This window comes from Sceloporus occidentalis, unplaced genomic scaffold (assembly GCF_023333645.1).
Source record: "Sceloporus occidentalis isolate IW3139 unplaced genomic scaffold, rSceOcc1.0.p SCAF_2, whole genome shotgun sequence".
Lineage (NCBI taxonomy): Eukaryota > Metazoa > Chordata > Lepidosauria > Squamata > Phrynosomatidae > Sceloporus > Sceloporus occidentalis.
In genome coordinates this window covers 211132081-211145952 of record NW_028316982.1, presented here as the reverse complement: position 1 = coordinate 211145952, position 13872 = coordinate 211132081, and the positions used below count along the sequence as shown (strand labels likewise).

At 38.4% G+C, this 13872-nt stretch overlaps 1 long non-coding RNA gene across 3 annotated transcripts in view; it reads left to right on the top strand.

Moving 5' to 3' along the window:
- LOC149319662 (uncharacterized) overlaps positions 1 to 13872 on the top strand; it is a 107189-nt gene that overhangs the window by 74094 nt on the left and 19223 nt on the right. Inside the window, exon 4 of one of the 3 annotated variants that reach the window (XR_016279887.1) lies at positions 12521 to 13237. The exons of the other annotated variants lie outside the window; for them this stretch is intronic. This is a non-coding gene — a long non-coding RNA (uncharacterized LOC149319662). Of the gene's footprint in view, positions 1 to 12520; positions 13238 to 13872 lie in introns of those variants that run through there. 3 annotated transcript variants of the gene reach the window in all.

Below are 13872 nucleotides of genomic sequence, written 5' to 3'. Positions count from 1 at the left end.
TCTCCAGCACCTTTTCAAGAATGGGAAAATCCTGTTCTTGAAAAGGTGCCTGAGAAGCTGGCATATGGGCTGCCTACTGCCTGGGCATCGGATATTGCAATAAGATCCATTGGAAATGATACAAACCTCATGTAATCTGTGTCTGTTTCCCTATGTGATAATCTCCAATGTCATATACCAATATGTGGATGTTACTCATCTTGAGAAAACTGCATTAAACAACATTCTAGCCATTGTGCAATTTATTACAGTTTTCAGGGAAACAATAAATAAAAACAAAATAATAGGAAAATAAAGTCCAGTTAATTACCTCACCAGTAAAAAAACAACAATTGGGAGGATATTTTCTGAAGCTCTGGAATATAATAACAGCAGCAATAACAACAAAGGTGGATGACTTGCCAAAGATGCATAATAGTGGTCTCCTAGACTACAGCAGTCAAAGCAAAATGTGTTCACTAGGCTGCTATCTTTAAGCTGCACCTGCACTCATTTCTATTTGCAGCTACTGAGCGCTACAAAATATTATACAAAACAAAGTCATTTTCCACCAGACCCACTGTCTTTGATATTCTATCATACACTTGCACAGAGAACTGCACTGTCATTATCTTCAGGCTAAAAGAGAAGAAGTAAATTGTGTTATCCACAATAAAGTCCCTGGAATGAAGAAAAGCTATGTTCACTTAACATCTATCAGTTATGTTAGTGGACTTGTAACTCTTCTGTACACTGCCTCTAAACAACTTCATGTTTATTTGCTCATCTCAACAGTCATCATGTTTGTAATTCAGCATTGTCTTCTTCTGAAGCATAAGTTTCAGATATATTCTGCTTTGGATATACATGGTAGCTTCTTTCATATTTTGTAGCAGTTTCCAACTAGATAGTTCATGCCAAGCAGAATATGTATACTATTAGTTCACACAGTCATTTGATTCTCTGTGGCATAGCTACAGGACATGAATAGCTGAAAAGACTCGCTGTCGAGGCTGTCTCTACCATTACAGTGAGCAATCAACTCAGGTGGCCAATTCTGGGTGGTATGGAGGGGTAAATGGTATGAACAACTTAGCTGCTTCCCTCAGCTATTTGAAAGAGGTGCATGCTCTATACAAAGTGCCCTGTATACCTTGAACTAGCTTTGATGTCCCCTAAGTGAGATAGAAATTGTTGTTCCATTCACTATTAACAATATTGAAGCAAGTTTCAACTGGCAGTCTAGTTGTGTCCAGATGGATAGACTCAACCGGAGAGCTCATGTACCAGACTCTGCAGGACCTAAGTAGAGCAGTGGAGGATAGGGATACTTGGAGAGCATGAGTTGGGACAACTCAACTTGAAATGGTTACTGAAGAAAGTCAAGGAAGAAAGTGCAAAGGAAAGTTTACATTTAATCATTAAGAAAACAAAAGTAAAGACCACAGATGAAACAAAGTTTGTGTTCATCTCATCCAACCATGAAAAAAAGTTTTGGATTTTGGAGTATTTCAGATTTTGGAATTCTGGATACGGGAGACTCAATCTGTAAATGGGACCGAGGGCAAGTCAACCCTGAACTCTCCCTAGTATCCACAATTACTTAACTGACACTGTCACACTAGAAAATACAATAATGCTTGATAAGGTAGAAGGCAGTAGAAAAAGAGGAAGACTATGGTATCATAATAAGAGTACTTGCCTGTATTAAAAAAAGATGCTTATAACATTAAAATACTTTGTTCCTGATAATATCACACTGTTAAAAAGATTTCTTTCCTTCCTTCCTTCCTACCTACCTACCTGCCTACCTTCCTTGCTGTTGTTATTGTTTTAAAAAAAGTGAACCAGTGCAAGGTTATCCATCGTTAAATTAAAATGCAAAAAATGGAGGACATTACCAAATAAAAGCTAAAATCACTCATATAAAGACAGTATCAATTAATGCTTTTTAGTCATCTTCAAAATGGAGAACATTTTGAAATTCCTCCTGGACAGAAGGTTGAAATGTAGGACATATCCTGGAAAAGGAGACTGTCTGATCATCCTGTGGGAGGGAAAGCTCTCAGTGGTTGCCCCCTTGCTCTTGAACTCTCTTCCTAGAATATTTAGACTAGACATTCTCTGTTTTCTTTTTTTAGACAAATAAAGGTGCTTTACAGAGCACCCAAAAAGGGCACTCTCCCAGCGCCCGTGTTTGCTGCATGAGCAAGCCACAGCAGACAAACCACGCGGCTCCCCGGGCAGCAAAAAGAACCCGCAAAAAGTGGGTTCTTCTTGCAGTGCAGTTGTGATGCCGCAAGGTGTCAATGGTGCACTTGCAGCTTCACAAAAGCGCCGCGATGTGCAGATGCTAAGCGTCCGTCACGTCAAAATGGCAGCGCCCATTTGTATAGGGCACCGCCATTTTGACTTCCTCAGTACGTACTAGGGGTGAGGCCTGATTGGACGCCGTGTCCTCGGCCAACCCCTAGTATGTACTGGGGGCAGAGCAAAGGCCCGTCTGTAACGGGCCAATGACTTTACTGTCTCAACAGGCATTTTAGGAGTGATTGTTTGGGGCCCATCTCACTCAGTTAACTGGATCACATAGCTAAAATGTTCTCCATGTTCTCTTCTGACAGTAGCCTTTTGTCCTGAGTACACATTCCTCCTCAGGATTATCAGATGTGTTGGCATGTGTAGGGATGTAAAGAATATTCTCCAAAATTCGAAAATTAGTAGAAATATGTCTAATTCGAAAATTTCGAAAGCATTTTATAGAGAAGAAATTCTGATCACTTCTTGATCATGAGTAAGAATTTTTATTTTTAATCATTTCCAAATGAAGAGAAGAGAAGAAACTTTCAGCTGACAAATTTGACCTACAGGATTTGGGTATTTTGCGTAAGAAAAGCTACCATTCATCCTGGGTTTTACCAGAGGCTATTTCCTTTGTTAGGGTGATTCCCCCCCATCTTTGCTCACTCACAGCTTTGCTTTGAAAAACAAAAGAGAACAAAAGGGGAGGCATTTTGTGTGTTGGTGGTAGATAAGATATTCTGCCCTTTATGCCATGCTCTTTTTGGATGCATCACACCCTCTTATTCATGGATATTTTGAACTCTGCTTTCCATATATATATATATATATATTAAAATGCAAAATAAAAGTAGGTTTGCCTTAGCATCACCTTGAGAGAGCTGGAGAGAGGTTTGTCATGCCCTCCCTCTGAGGCTGAAAGAATGTGCACTCTCCTTGCCTATTATTATTATTATTATTATTATTATTATTATTATTGCATGACCTTAGCATCACCATGGGAGAAGTGCAGAGTTGGTCATGCCCTGCCTCTGAGGTTGAGAGAGTGTGACCCTCACAAAAGAGAAGAAGGGGCAGGGTGGGGTGCAATGGCAGGAATTCTGCCATGATGGATAAAACCTAGCATTCGAAGGGATTCCAAGAGGTCATCCAACCCCCCTCTTCTACCATGAAGGAATACCTAGGAGTTGGAGTTGAAGTTGAGAGCATGTGACTTGCCCAAGGTCAGCCAGTGAATTTCTATGGTGAACTGGGAGGCTAGAGTCCCGATCCCAGCTCAGCCATGTAAATCCACAGGGTGACATTGGGTAAGTCACACTCTCTCATTCATGGATATTCTGCACTCTCCTTGCCAATTATTATTATTATTATTATTATTATTATTATTATTATTATTATTGCATGACCTTGGCATCACCATGGGACAGGTGCAGAGTTGGATCCCATGTATTCCTTCATAGCAGAAGGAGTACAGGAAGAAATTGACAACACACCAACACAGAATGTCAAACTGATCATTGGAGATTGGGAACACAGAGGTTGGAAGTAAAAAAGAATCAAAAATAGTAGGGAGATTTGGATTAGGCAAAAGGAATGAACAGATGAGCATCTGGTAGATTTTTGTGAAGTCAGCAACCTATTCATTGCAAATACATTTTTCATACAACCAGAGAAAAGGTTGTACACATGGACATCACCAGATAGCAACACAAAAAACAAATAGATTATATAATTGGAAGTAAAAGAGGGCGAAGTTCCATGCTGGTGGCCAAGACCAGTATTTTTATTCAAAAATAAAAGTAAAACTCAAGAAGAGAACAAAACCAGTCATCATACCAAAATATGATTTAAACAACATTTTCACAGAATTAATTGACAATATTGATAATATAGAGAACAGATTTGCAGTATTAAGAATAATAGATCATGAACTGGAAGAGCTTTGGTATGAAGCCAGAGACATAATAAATGAAGAATGCATAAAGACACTTCCAACAGACAAAGGAAAATTAAGTAACCATAGATGACAGATAAAATGCTACAAGCAATAAAGGAAAGAAGAGAAACAGAACAAAAAGGAGATAGGAATAAACTAAGAATCATGAATGCAACACTACACCAAATAGTACGCAAAGATAAGGATATTACTACAATGACAAATGTAGACAAATAGAATACAACAACGAAAAAGGAAGAATGAGAGTCCTATTCTACAAGATTCGAGAAATCAAGGGAAAGTTCAAACCAAGGACTTGGATGTTCTATGACAATAAAAATAACATAATTCAAGACCAGGAAGGAATAAAAAGACAATGGATGCAATACAAGAGGTATATAAAACAGATGACAACATGAAGGACACATGGAACGAAGAGCTTATATGAAGATAAACCCCAAATTCCAAAAAAATGCGTCGGAAGATGTAATAAAGGAAATGGCAAAAGACAAGACTCCAGGAACAGAAGATATCCACATAGAACAATTGTAATCTACATTGATGGAGTCAGCTCTAATGCTAATCATCATATGTCAACAGAGAGGGAAAAGAAAACTATGGCCAACAGATTGGAAGTGATCAACCCCAATATAGTTTTACATTTTAAAGGACAATATTACTCCCGTGGAACACTGATCAGTTTGGTGCTTGTGATGACAAGAACAATGTATTGGTTATACAATTGAATTTTTATGTTCCAATTTCATTCACAGTTGCTGTCTCTGGTCCTGTTACATGTCCCGATTGCATCCCATTTATTCTTATATACTTTTTATTCAGTCATTAATTGCTCAGCAGTTCACTGTGGATACTAAATTCACTTCTTTCTTTCCTGGCTTCTGAGAACCTTGTATATCATACTTGCTGTTTTCAGCAAATGAGCACCAAGTGTGATTGTTCGTTCATGGTACCAAATTATATCATTGAAAAACTTGCACAGACCAAACGATCAAAAGATTCAGTTCATCTTTTTTTAAAAAATTAAAGCCCTTAATCCTAGTAGGCGTAACTAAGAGACAGAGTTTCTCACTTTTAGCCTGCCAAGTGAATCCTTCAGGAGAAGGTCCTTAATTTTGTTTTTATTTTTGTTGATGCTATGTCTACAATTTTTTTAATGGCAGAATCCTATTTCTGAGGCTTGCGCTACAAGTCACTCTGCAATGTTGACTGATGCTCTGATGCCAGCGAGTGGTGAATTCAGCACTCTCTACTTAGAAAATGTCTTTCTTTCAGAGTTATGATTAGTCCCCTTTCTGAGCATTTTGAAAAGACATGCCTTTCCATTTTTTTACAATGTATTAACTATTTAGTGGATCTAATGTCATTTTAACTGATATAATGTAGTTTTATTGTTGATTTTTTTTAAATGTTTTCTGTCTTTATCTGATTTGTTGTACACCATTTTAGTGACTCTTTGGTAGAGCTGGTGTAAATGTCACCAATCAATCAATAAAATCAATCAAACAACACTCTTGTCCTCCCCCCCCCCCCATATTTCCATGCTTGTTTCTTGTTTTCATCTCTTTCTTCTGGGGGGAGGGGGGAGAGACAAAATGAAAAGAAAAGAAAGAAAAGAAAGCAGAAATGTTAAAAAAAGAAACAACTATAAGATGTATCTAAAATAGTAATTTGAACCTGATTTTCAAAATGTGCTATGTATTAAATTATCTTGAAAAATTGTCATGCTACATAAGCCTATGCAGGTTTATTCAAATATAAGTCCTAATGTCATCAGGAGGGCTTTCTTATGGATAATGCAATCCCCATCGGACATAGCAGGCATTTGTTCCATACAAATGTGCCCTGAGTTATACTGTTTTCCTTGTTACATATTACAAATAAAATTGTGAGATATGAAAAATGATATGGCTAAGAATTTAAAGGTCAACTAAACAATAGGAGATTATTGACTGAAGCAAGCATCTTCTGTTTGAACTGATCTTTTATTCCCTTCTGTTTTATGCAGTTTCTTGTGTAATCGTGTTGGTTCCATCAAGTAAAGTACAGAAGGGGAATAGGGAATTAAGCATGGTATGATTTACAAATACTGCCCTGTTACCACTAAGTGATGACTTATTGTGAAAAATCCTCTAATAAACAAGGGAGAATGTGCCAAAGAAAGAAATCATACCTTTCCCTTAAGTGTGCTGTTGTGTAGTTGTGGCAATGCTATTTTTAGGAAGCACAAGCTGTAATAAATCATGACATTTACAAACGACAGTTTCAAATGAACACATTTATTGGGTCAGACAAGTACATCACAAAGATTGTTATTTACTTCAGGTGCTGACATAGACTTCCAGTAGTTGGATTTAAACACATTCACTGATTGGAATTGCAAATTGTATTGGCACTTTTAGACCACTTGCTCTATGCAGCGATCTGAGTGCAAACATGGCTAGCATAGTTTAACGGTAGCCAGGCAGAAAACACACATAGAGTTGCTTTCTCTACAAAGATGAAATGATATTGATTAAACAGGTCTTTTGGAACTTGGCTTTGTTCTTCACTATTTTTCACAGTGCTTTTTAAAAATTAACTCTTCCTCCATCTTCTTATGCTATCAGTGTTTTCATACAGATGTGTGTGTCTGTGTGATTTTCATATGCTAGTGGCAGCAATGATGTATTTAATTTCTACCTGTTTTAGATTTATTTTGTTGTATTTTTTTAAATGAAATCTTATCAGAAATTGTGGTAAATTGCCTCTGAGGAACTTTCAAGTCAACACTTAATGCATACTTTTTCCATTTCCTCCTCCCCCCTTTCTGGGTGGGGTGGGGGTTGGGGAAACATACATGTAACCAAATAAATCCTTATCCATTATTATGCAAGCATCTTCTATATGTGTCATTCTGGGCAAGAGCATCCTATATATTTGCATTTGTGTGTCAAATTGTTTCCTTTGATGTGTTATGGAGAAACTTTCCAGCAAAATCTCACTTAATTCAGAGTGCATATAAGACAAATCATAGAATCTATTTTTTTTTTCTACCAGCATATGCGATCAACTGTCAAGTGTTTCCAGTGACCTTGGAGATCTGTACTCCTCTGCTGACATTCCTCCCTAATTTTTTGTTCTGCAAAAAATGGTTTTGATTTAAAATGCCTCACAATGCCCCATCCTCTACATAGCGCAAAGTCAGTTTTACCACATTCTTGCTTTCCCATAGTCCATTTTAGGCCCAAGGGAAACCATTTAAAGGGGGGGGGGGAAGCAGGAAGTGAACTAAAAGTTGTCTGCCTGTTTGTTTTTTTTAAAACCACATGGACCTAAAATATCCATATAGGGAATATAGTAAAATTGTCCAATCACATCCTCTATACACAATTTAGTAACAAAAAATATTAGAAAAAAATGATGGGATTGTGAGAGGGTCCCCCACAAATGGCCTTCGGGGGCCTGCAGGCTATACTTTCCTCACTAGTGCCTTAGAAGCATGCACAGATAATATTTCTCGACAATCCTCTAATTTTGTTTGTACTTGAAAAGAAAGATCTAAATAATTATCAGGAAAGTTTCAGGGAACTTCCATGGAAACCACAGGAAAAGAGATTCACCCTCAACATTAGGACGAACTTAATTAAGAGCTGTTCGACAGTGGAATGCACTGTCTCATTCTTTGGAGTTTTTTAAACAGAGGCTGAATGGTCATCAGTCAGGAGTGCTGTGATTGTGTATTTCTGCACAGCAGGTAGTTGTATTGGATGGCCCTGGTGATCTCTTCTAACTCTATGATTCTATGTGAGAAGTCATACAATCATAGAATCATAGAATTGTAGAGTTGGAAGAGACCACAAGGGCCATCCAGTCCAACCCCTTACCATGCAGGAAATCTAAATCAAAGCATCCCCGGCAGATGGCCATCCAGCCTCTGTTTGAAGACCTCTAAGGAAGGAGACTCCCCTACACTCCAAGGAAGTTTGTTCCACTGTTGAACAGCCCTTACTGTCAGGAAGTTCCTCCTAACGTTGAGGTGGAATCTCTTTTCCTGCAGCTTGCATCCATTGCTCTGGGTCCTGTTCTCTGGAGTAGCAGAAAACAAGCTTGCTCCCTCCTGAATATGACATCCCTTCAAATATTTAAACAGGGCTATCACTTCTTAACCTTCTTTTCTCCAGGCTAAATATCCCCAGCTCCCTAAGTCATTCCTCATAGGACAAGGTTTCCAGACCCTTCACCATTTTATTCGCCCTCCTTTGGACACGCTCCAGTTTCTCAAGGTCCTTTTTGAATTGTGGTGCCCAGAACTGGACACAATATTCCAGGTGGGGCCTGACCAAAGCAGAATATAGTGGCACGATTACTTCTCTTGATCTAGACACTATACTTCTATTGATGCAGCCTAAAATTTCATTGGCTTTTTCAGCTGCCGCATCACACTGTTGACTCATGTTCAATTTGTGTCCTTCAGAAACATTAGCCAGTGGAACCCAAAATAGCTTGCTTCAGCAGGTAACAGACAAGATACTTTCATCTCCCATTTTATGGACAAAAACTAACCAGAATAGTTGTTGAAGCATGCTCCAACACATATGGTGGGGAAGAATTCTCCACCACTTGTGAGGGCAGTAGGTTATCTCAGGGTGGGCAGGGAATCATCTGGCACCTATGAAAGGAGCAGGTAGAGTGCAAATAATGCAAGAGACTGAATAAACTTTACAAATCAGAAATAAATTATAACATACCCTTAAAAAGGAGGGATGATAAGCATTCTTCCTACCCAATGTTAGGTTATGTGAAAGGGTTACCAATTTTGTTGGTATTTGTTACACTAAAAAACACCAACAGACAGGGTGGCTTAGTGGTTAAGAGGATGACTCTGATGATTGCCAGATCAGCAAGTCAGCAGTTTGAGACCCAGGTGCTACGTGACGGAGCTCCCATCACTAGTCCCAGCTTCTGCCAACCGAGCAGTTTGAAAGCATATAAAAATCCAAGTAGACAAATATGCACCATTTCAATGGAAAGGTAACAATGCTGGCTCTTCAGCTTAGTAACAGAGATGAGCACTGCCCCCTATGGTCAGTTATGACTTGACAATCTTGTCAAAGGGGAAACCTTTCCCTTTACTTGTTACATTATCACCTGAAATATCACACTAATTAAAAATAAAACGATTGAAACATACACACAAAGACACAGGGAGAGCAGGAAAAACAATATGAATTGTATTTCAAGGCCTGGTAGGGTTCATAAAAGGGTCATTATTACTGTCCCCAAACTGAGCTCCTCCCGCCAGTGAGGGGCCTTGCAATACTTTTAATGTCATGCCTTTTCTTCCATTTTATTTTTCTTTATCTCAGCAATCAATTTCTTAAAGTGCTTTCTGTTTCACTCAGAGACAAGACTGTTTAAGGGTAAAGTGATATTAATGCTTTCCAGAAACAATTCTATTGCTTTCACTGACCTTCAAATTATGTTTAACATTTGTCTTGGACAAAGCTCTTAGATGACTCAGAACATTAAATTGCAAGATTTGTCACATATGACCAACCTGACCAGTAATAAAATTAAAACAAAACAAAACAAAAAACCAACCAAGCTTAAATGCTTCTAAGCCTAAGAGAAAGATTAGAAACTTGTTAGCAAGCTGGATATAATGATAACAGACAGAAGATCTGTTTCCTAGCATATAAATGATGTTAGCAGAGCCAAGTATACAGCACAGCTTGTCTTGATCTATGTCTTCAGTGAGAACAATTGTTGAACTCTCCTTTCCAAGCTAGACATTGCATTTTACATTACCCTTAAGCAACACTCAATGTTCTCACATACTGCTGGTGTTTAACAGCTCGTAAAACATACTACAAGAAGGGATGAGAAAAATATCTTCTTCTAAGAAAAATATGGAAGTCTACAAGCCATTGCCAATCTTTCTCAGATAGTAGATGTGTCTTCTTCAGAGATATATCTAGATTTAACCCTTCCCTTTCTAACAGTGAAATAGCTGGTAAGAGGTAAAACAATAATTTAAAGTTAATAAAAATGCTTTCCTAGTGAAATATTTTGGATATTTCATAAGAATTAATATAAAAATACATATTACACTGCAAAACACAAAAATTTGTGATTTTTTTTAATATTATGGAAAGTAACCAGTGATAAATAGTAAAACAACTCTCATACCTGAGATTAAATATTGATAGAAATTTAGACTGCAGCCAGAGAATCAGAAGAAAATTAAGAATGGGAAGGACGACTATGAAAGAACTAGAGAAGATCCTTAAATGCAAGGATATACAACTGAGCAAAAAAGTTAGAATCGTACAAACCATTGCATTCCCTAATTCCATGGATGGATGTGAGAGCTAGACAGTTAAGATGGAGGATAGGAGGAAAAATCAGCTCATTTGAAATGTGGTGCTAGAGAAGAGTGCTAAGGATTTAATGGACAACCCAAAAGGCCAACAAATGGGTCCTAGAGCAGATCAAGCCATAAATCTCCCTAAAAGCCAAGATGACAAAACTCAGGTTGTCATACTTTGGACATATCATGAGAAGGCTTTCTAACACTTAGAAAGGTCTCTCTCTGCCTTTTCTTCACAAATGAAGATTCAGGAAGAACTCATCCCGCACTTTCTACAAGTGCGTTGATGACTAAAAAGGCCAATCTGAGATAAACAAGTCCGGTTGCAGAAATCACAGCAGAAAGTATCCTTGGGTGATGTTTCCGGGTTGTGGTTCTTTCTGCGTTGTCGTTTCTCTTCGGGACTTGTTCGGCATGAGTTTTCAAAAAAGGCTGCAGCATCGTGGATAGTGCGTCTCCATGCCTCCCAATGCGAGCCCAGGGTGGACCATTATTGGTGATCAATTTGGCTGAGCCTGAGATATTTTTTCAGGGAGTCCTTGTATCTCTTCTTTGGGGTGCCCCTCTTACGCTGACCCATGGCGAGTTCATCATAGAATACTATTTTTGAGAGGTGATGGTCTTTCATCCTAGAAATGTGTCCTGCCCAGCACAGCTGTTTCCTCAATAGCATGGCCTCAATGCTGGTGATCCCTACTTGTTCAAGGACAGCAACATTTGTCACACAGTCAGTCCAGTGTATATTTAGAATTGTGTGTAAACAGCGCTGATGAAAGCATTCAAGGAGTCGTAAGTGTTGGCGATAGGTGACCCATGTTTCAGACCCATAGAAGAGAATAGACAGTACAATGGCTCTATACACACTGATTTTTGTACTTTGCCTCAAATGTTTGTTACTCCAGACTCTTTTGTGAAGCCTTCTGAATGCATTATATGCCTTTGCTAGTCTGTGATCGATCTCTTTATCAATCTTGGCGTCTGAGGAGATGATGCTTCCCCGGTAGGTGAACTGCTGGACAGACTTAAGCACAGATGTGCCTACAGTGATGTGGGGATGGTAGTGTTCTTCCTGAGGTGCAGGCTGGTAGAGAACTTCCGTTTTCTTCAGGCTGACTTCCAGCCCAAAGAGCTCTGCAGCTGTAGCAAAACAAGATGTTAGGCACTGCAGAGCTGCTTATGTATGGGCAATGAGGGCAGCATCATCAGCAAAAAGCAGCTCATAATAATAATAATAATAATAATAATAATAATAATAGATTTTATTTTTATCCCGCTTTTCCGCGATGATCAAAGCGGCTTACAGATTAAAATTCAACATAAAAATACATGGACTAGATAGTTTAGAGTCTTAGTGCAAGCCCTCAGGTGGCTTAAGTTAAATGGGCTACCATCAGTACAGTAGCATATATAAATGTCATCTTCTTCTTCAAGATCACCGTAGCCCTTTGGAGCATCATGCTGAAGAAGATTGTAAATAGAGTTAGAGTGAGAACACAACCTTGGTTCACACCATTAGTTATTAGAAAGGGCTTCGAGAGAGTGTCGCCATATCTGACTTGGCCTTGCTGGCCTTCATGTAGCAGGATAAACATTTTGAGGAATTTTTTGGGGGGGGGGCATCATAGTCATTCCAGGATCTGCCACAGACCTTTTCAACTCACGGTGTCGAAGGCTTTGGTGAGGTTGATAAATGTTACATAGAGTCCTTTGTTCTGCTCTCTACATTTCTCTTGCAGTTGTCTAAGGGCAAATACCATATCTGTAGTGCTCCTATTAGCTCTAAAGCCACATTGGCTTTCCGGGAGAAGTTCTTCTGCAATAGCAGGAACTAATCTGTTCAGGAGTATCCTTGCAAGGATTTTTCCAGCGATGGAGAGCAGTGTTATACCTCGATAGTTTGAGCAATCGGATTTTGCTCCTTTTTTCTTATACAGGCTGATGATGACTGCATCTCGAAGATCTGATGGCAGTTCGCCTTTTTCCCAGCAACTCACAAGGAATTTAGCATGGAGTACATGACCTCCAAATTTCCAAGCTTCAGGTGGAATTCCATCAATCCCGGATGCCTTACCTTTTTTCATCTGCTGTATGGCCTTAAGGTTTTCTTCCAAAGTGGGAGCTATGTCCAATTCATTTTTCATTGGTTGTTGTGTCATAGAGAGAGAAGAAGAAAGAGAGGAAGGACACATGCAAGATGGATGGTGTCTATTAAAGAGATCACAAGTGTGAGTTTTCAGGAGTTGAGCAGAGCACTGGAATACAGAGGGTCTTGGAAATGTTTCATCCGCAAGTTTGCCAAGGGTCAAGATCGACTTGAGGACAGTTAACAACAACAAAATCAGTAAAGAAGTATAAAATAATAATAAACTTGAAGAGATCAGGGTTAGATTCCCCACTCCACCATGGAAACCCATTGACAGACCTTGAGTAAGTCACGCAGGCATAAAAAACATAGTGGTAGATTCCCCTTAGGTCACCATAAATTGAAAATGATTTGAAGGCACACAGTTAAAAATAATATCAAAAACAATGTACAAATGTAGTATATTAGAGGAACTGCAATGAACACACAGTAAATTGAATTTGATGTTAAGTGGAAACCTATGAAGTAAATTTGACCATATATGAAGCTGTGTAGTACTTTCTCTTTAACTCTATAGGGATAAAATGAAGCTATATTAGCCACAGTTTATCAGTTTTAGATGTAGATCACTTAATAATAGAATATAATCTTTGTCATCAAAAATTAATGGGAATGGAATATAAAATGGCTAAAGAATGGAGTCTTGATTAGTGCTGACAAAGGTTTCATTTCCTCATCAAGTTAAATTTGTCTATTCATCCAAGCATTTGGGGCTTAGCATCCACAGCTTATTATGTTGAATTGCCTGTGTGTGTGTGTATAGTTGTTTTGTATTATTTGAAACTGTAGTGAATAATTGACAAATCCCATAGGTAGGACTACTTATTAGGTTACAACAAAAATATTCCAGACATAATTAAGAATGTAGTGTAGTGAGAATGTAGTGTAGCCTTTCAGTCAATAGCAATTTGCCCACTCTTTATCAGTTTGCTCAGTGAAATAGTTATATAATTCAATTTTAATTAAAAAATCTAAGTACTTTGACAATTCTGTTTCTCTCCTGGCTTTGTTTTGTTCCCAGTGTCATCCTCATGTTCTTCTACTTGTTTGCCATTTGGAAATTGAAACTTAACAACATCTGATTGACCACCAGGTCTTCATCTGCAAAGCAAAGACAAGCATCAGAGAAACAGGAATCTTTTT